Genomic DNA, 6,545 nt, shown 5'->3' with positions numbered 1-6,545 from the left:
GGTGAAATCCACCCACGTCTCAGAAGATCTACTCGACGAGTTGGTGCCTAGACTCGCCGAGTAGGGACGCGTTTTTCCACATGGCTTAAGTGACCAACTCGACGAGTCGGTGGACCTGACTCGACGAGTTGGAGCTGGAATGAGAAACCCTAATCCCCGAGGTTTTGCACCCTATTTAAGGGTCACTTGCCCCCTTAGCCTCCCTTACAGCCCCCTTGTGAGTCAAGAAACCCTAAATCGCTGCTTGCACTTCATTTTGGTGTGATATTAAGCTTGGAAGGTGGATTGTGGTGGGAAGAGCTTGAAGTACAAGAAGTTGGAGCAAAGAGAGGTTGTGGATCCGAGTTCTACTTCATCTTAGCATCATTTTGAAGGTAACAAGTTGTTACCTTAGCTCTCCATTAGCTAGATCTCTTGTTTCATGGGTTTAGAACCCTTTTTAGGGTATTGTGGTGGTATTTTGGATTAGGGGAAAGATCTGAGGTTGCAACTTCAGATCTGGACCCCTTTAGCCCCTTATTGTCATAAAGTCTCAGCCTTTGTCAAGCTATGGCCCTTCCATTGTCATAAACTTCTTCTTTAGCTTGGTTTTGGCTCTTAAGACGTTGCATGCACGTAAAGTTTGCAACTTTACGTGATAACTAGGCTATAGGAGGCTAGATCTACCATTTGGAGCTTTAGAATGGCTCGAAAACATCTGGACAAGAAAAGAACTATATGAACTCGGCGAGTCGGATAAGGAACTCGACGAGTTAGGAAGGGTTTTCATGTGGTATGGTTTCTTCATGGACTCGGCAAGTCAGTAGAGGACTCGACGAGTCAGCTAGGGTTTTCCCCGACTTCTGGACACGCATAGACTCGACGAGTTGGTAGTAAACTCGACGAGTCAGGGAGGGTTTTATGACCTTCTGAACTCTTAAGGAACTCGACGAGTTGCTAGCTGCACTCGACGAGTTGGGTTAACGTGGACTGTTGACCTTGACCGTTGACTTTGACTTGGACCAAGGGTTGACCCGTTTGACCTTTGGGAGTATTTTGGTAATATGGGAATTTATGGAAGGGAGTCACCGGTGGTTGTAGGTGTTAGATTTGGAGCTGCATTTGGAGGAGTTGACCTTAGCACTTCGAGCTACTTGCGAGGTGAGTTATCCTCACTATATCAACAGGGTCTAAGCCACCAATGCCGGCCCTTATCGGATTTATATCCGGGTTTATTGCATGATATGCTTATTGATTTGCATCCTGATAGTTAGGATGGTGATATGCTTAGTGACCTAGTTAAGTCGGTATCCTGGTATATATGATGATGCTATGCTTAGTGACCTGGTTAGGTCGGTATCCTGGTATATAGGATGATGCTATGTTAGTGACCGGTTAGGTTTGTATCCTGGTTATAGGATGTTGCTATGATTGATGATCTGTTAGATCGGTTTGACTATTATATATGCTAGCGTATGATATTATGTGCACATGTTTATTGATTGGGGGTTGGGTTGAGGCGGTCCTGCTTTGTGATGAAGGCCAACATACCTAGGGCGGTCCAGATAGACTATAGGCCCAGAAGGGCATGTTAGTCAGACCGAAGGCCCGGCGAGCGGTCCGGATAGGCTGTAGGCTCTGCGAGGCGGTCCAGACGTGTTGAAGGCTCGGAGAACGGTCCAGATAGGCTGAAGGCCTGTGAGGCGGTCCAGTCAGGCTGAAGGCTCATTTTGCATGTTGTTCGTTGTTATGTTATTGATATGTTTTATGGTGTTGGTATTTTGGGGGTAACTCACTAAGCCTTCGAACTTACATTTATCGATTATTGTTTCAGGTACTTCTGATGATCGCGGGAAGGCGAAGGCGTGATCGTACAGCTCCTCACATTATATGATTTTATGATTTGATTATGGGATACTCTGACAACATACTATTTTGAAAACAAGTTTTGTAATAATCATGGGTTTTGAAATGATTTTAAAAGTTTAAATTTGGCATGATTTTTATGGATATTACACATCCCGAGGTTTTAATATAATGAAAATACATTTCTTCGGAAATGCTTTGATAAATTCTTTATCATATTTTTGGGAACCAATTCCGCAACATAATTCTTTAAAAAGTTACTCTGATTTTCAAATAAAGCATAAACAAATCGGTATTTTCTGATCATGAAATTGAGGATGTCACACCTAGCGACTCCATCCTCGTCCTCATCGGGCTCTCCATCTTCGTGTTCTGGATAATCTTCCGCCCTAATGAATCAAAGTTCCATGTCAATGACACCACTCTCATACATTCATGACAACCTTATTACTACAAATCTTATCAAGAAAGATGCAAATGTGATTTTATTTGTTTAATTCGTTAATATCTGTGTCATCATCATCAACTTCAAACTGATTAAAGTGATTGAATGCATTTCTTAAATTGGTTACTATCAAACAATTTCTTATATTTGCTAGCTAGTTGATTGAACTTTGTATTATTTGTGGATGATCTGATGGTCTATCGAGGTGGTAAGAGGTTTTATACTAAGGATGTAGATGGGTTTTATTTGGGTAATAAAAAGGAAAATAACATACGCATAATTTTAGTTGGAGAACAAGTGGTGGTAACACATGATCTTGTTGTGATATAATGAACTTAAAATTTGAATTTTAAATGAAACATATTAAATACAGTATATGAATAGTAATATTGTAATTTATTTGAGTATTTTCAATTAAGACAATTATTAATTGATGTGTAAATGTCATGTGTTAATTAAGAAAAGATAAAAATTGAGAAAAAATGACAAATGAAAAAGTATTTATTCAAAAATATTATAAAATATCATGTGTCCAAATGAATGAGATAATTACATGTAACAAAAAGATTTTCATTTATTATTTATCAAGAAGGAGGAACGTATATTCATAACAAAGATTACAGATTACAGTATTACAATGTACACTTGAGACTTGAGTAACAGAAAAGTGTACAATGTTGGTGAGCAATGAGGTATTCATACATAGCTGTGGTGTGAAAAATCGATTTGTTAGAACAAATCAATCGACATTATGCAATGGATCTGCATCTGCATCAACTTCTTACTTCATATCTACTATATATATTCATAAATGAAATAACATGTTGATCAAATCCCAATCAAAAAGATGGGCGTTGATCCGTTTTAGCGATAACACAGTGATGTAGGTCGTATAGATCAATTTGTTGGAGAAATAACGATTTGGTGTTTTTTTGTTTTCCAATTATGTTTTTGACCATGGTATTCTTCTTTCCATCGATCTAATCTCACGGTCATAAAAATAGTTCTGTCGTTAGCAGATGCTTGGTTATATTAAAAGGTCTTTTTTTTTTAATCTCTTCTTGAAATGAGATGGCCTGTCAATAAACTCCATATCAAAGATAATCGCTTAAAGTGATAACAATGTCGGCCAAAATTGTTAAATGGAGTCCACCCCAGCAAATGATTTCAAGTTTTGGCCCATTACAACCGCTTCCGTCGTCCATCAGCTGTCTTCCACTATCTTCACAGTCACACCACCGCTTCCCTCATCCATCATTTACACGAAGCAGCACTCATGTCCTCTCCACCACTTCCCCCTTTCGTCGTGAAACACATATATCTACCAACATAAATTTAAGATGAATCCTCTATCTTCTTCTGCTATCTCCGTCTTTGTTGTTGTTGGAAGAATCCATTAATGTTTTAAACTGAAAATAAACCCACTTTTTCTCTCTACCCTTTGCTGCTTCACTTGCTTCACTTTTTCTCTCTACCCTTGCTGCTTCACTTCCACCGACTAAATAAATAAACGAGTGGATATTTCCTCCACCGTCTAACTTCTCAAAATCACAAAGCATCGATCCTCAAGCATTTCTTCCACTCTCACTGCCTGTCGACTGGAACCTATCCGATTCAATCGATTTTTAGAAGCGAGGCCGAGAATCCACTCTCCTCCGTTAGGGTTAAATCGGAAGTGTAAAATAATGCGGTTGCTTGTCAAAAATCAGATAAACGATGGATCCCCAGTTGAAAGTGCGATTACGATGGCGAGATTTTCAATCGTCGAAGACGATGACGATACTCCACTTGCCAATAAACGGCCAAGATTCGCCGAACCCGCATCACAATCGCAACCCCGGCCTCAGAGATCTGTCCCATCGCAACCGCCGGTTGTATTGGATTGCCCGATTTGCCTTGATCCATTGTCTTCCTCTGTCTTCCAGGTATTTCATCTCTCTTTATATACGTCTCTACATCTCATTTCATCTTCTTGTATTTGGAATTCAATTTTCATCGGTGTATAAAGCTATTGTTGAAGGTGATTATGGTTTTATTACACGCATCATTAATTAGCTGTATATGTAATCGATTTGAAAATATGTAAAGCAATGATACGTGTTTGTATTTGAATTATTTATTCTAATAGTTGTATTTGAATGATATGTAAATAATAACGGTTGATTTTGTTAAAAAAAAATTTCTTGTAGTGTAGCAGTTGATTTGGTAAGTTAATTTCGATGTTAATGGCGACTTTTACAGAATCACTTTCTTGTTTTTAGTTAAAAGGAACGTGAATTATTTCTACAGTTTAATATAATATAAAATCTGAAAATCCTTATGAACAGTTTGTTAGAAATATGGTTTAGTGGCACTTGGAAATCTGAGAATCGTGATAATCACTTTCAAATTGAAGTATTTGGGTGGTACTTCCAAATCCTCAATTGGATAAGACTAAGAGAAAATAGAGAGAAAGAAAGATAATGAGATGGTGTAATTTCGTGAGTACCAGAAAACTGACTAAAATTTGGTTATAAACTTTCCTTATCTGAAAAACTGTCAAAACTGTCATATAACAGTTTTTTTCTCAACAGTCAAACTGTTATAAATCCGGGTTTTGTATAAGGATTAATGCTAAGTCAAAACCGGGTCAAATATTCAAAGTTTGGATTTTCTAATGCATTTTTAATACAGCAATATAACCCAAATAAGACCCCAGCCAGGGGCTCTGCCCCTTGGACCCCGCTCCCAGGGGCGCTGCCCCCAGACCCTGTTCGTTCAGGGGCTTCGCCCCTAAATGACAATATACTTTGATACTTGATCAAACTTAAACAAGTGTGTACTCCACACTTTCCTTACTTGTTTAATATTTATCAAGATCATTTTTAGTCAACAAAGTAATCCCATTACACTTAAATAACCTTGATGATAACAAATCACCAACACAGTTATGTTTGGGATTTCAGAGTTTCACCACAATAGTTTATGGAGCTTGGCAATTTTCGTCCCTCGACTATTGATTTTTAGTCTGTGTCTTGGATCTGCCCATGTTACTGTTTTGTGGTTATGTGGTGTGTATGATTAAGAACTTTCAAAGTCTAGAGGAAGTGTAGTACCAATTACTAAGATGGTTCTTCCAGGAACAATTACTAAGATGTTTTTTTATATGTTTTTACAGATTGCTTAAGGTAGCTAATATTTTCAATTTTGTTATAAATTCATGATTAAGTATCAATTTCTTTTTACAAAAGTCAAGTGGTTAACTTCCATCTGTTTTGGGATAAGAACTTAGTCCATTTTACCTCTTCCACCAAATAGCATCTCAATTTTGGAAGCATTATCAGTTTTTTATCATGTGTTCTGATGCAATAATGCTACTTTAACATTCTCTCGTTTCTATTTTAGTTTCTTTATGAAGTTTACTACTTGTATTTCTTTACTTTCAACTCCTATAATGATTGTGTGTGGTCACTTGTGAATTGTGATTTTCAGGCATACAGGTTACATAAACTATATAAAAACTGGGAAGATACCCCTGATATAGCTTTTGTGGTAATGAAGGCAACTCTACTGAGTACTTCCAAATTTTTTAATATGTGCTTCATTTTACTTTATTTCCTATTTTCTCTATTTCCACATTATCTTTTTCTTTCTAAAATATTTTGTTAGAAAAAATTCTTATCGTCATGTTACTGAATTTTGTCCAGCAATAGTTATTAAAAAAACTATGTAAAGTTGATGTCAATATATATAAATATCTGGAACCATACTAATTAAATCTCATGACTACATGACGAAATAGTCTGATCCAATCTAATGAATTTGAAAAAACCTTTCCCACCCATTCGAAGCATGATTTTTTTTTCTAGTTAGACTAAAATACATCCAATCTAATGAATTTGAAAAAACCTTTCCGACCCATTCGAAGCATGGTTAGACTAAAATACAGAGTTATGGGATCCCACTTTGTTGAAAATAAGAAAGAAAAGACAATCCAAAGTTTTATAAAGTAAAGATTAAGTTGAAAACACAAAGGGCGTGTTCGACACTAAGCATTTGTGGGCGTTTGAGAGTTTCAAGTTTCTAGTGGTTTGACAAAACGCTCCCTTTTGAACAGAAAGTTTCGTTTGACACTACAAGTTTCTAGCGTTTAATCTAAACAGGACGTTCCAAATCCAAATGTTATTTCATGTAGCGTTTAACAAAAACGCTACAAGCTACCCGCTATAAGCTACATGCTACGGAGCTAGTTTTGCCGAACACACCATTTGAATCA

The 6,545-nt window shown here is 37.2% G+C and overlaps 1 long non-coding RNA gene across 1 annotated transcript; it reads left to right on the top strand.

Annotated features, from left to right (window-relative positions):
* The first annotated feature begins 2,895 nt into the window (after positions 1-2,895).
* Positions 2,896-6,014, top strand: LOC145133884 (uncharacterized). Its single transcript, XR_013718802.1, has 2 exons — positions 2,896-4,215; positions 5,762-6,014. It is a non-coding gene; the product is annotated as an uncharacterized LOC145133884 (long non-coding RNA).
* The last annotated feature ends 531 nt before the right edge of the window (positions 6,015-6,545 follow it).

The sequence above is a fragment of the Lactuca virosa genome, chromosome 8 (genome assembly GCF_052849685.1).
Source record: "Lactuca virosa cultivar CGN04683 chromosome 8, Lactuca_virosa_CGN04683_v6, whole genome shotgun sequence".
Classification (NCBI taxonomy): Eukaryota; Viridiplantae; Streptophyta; class Magnoliopsida; order Asterales; family Asteraceae; genus Lactuca; species Lactuca virosa.
This window is presented reverse-complemented; position numbering and strand designations above follow the sequence as displayed.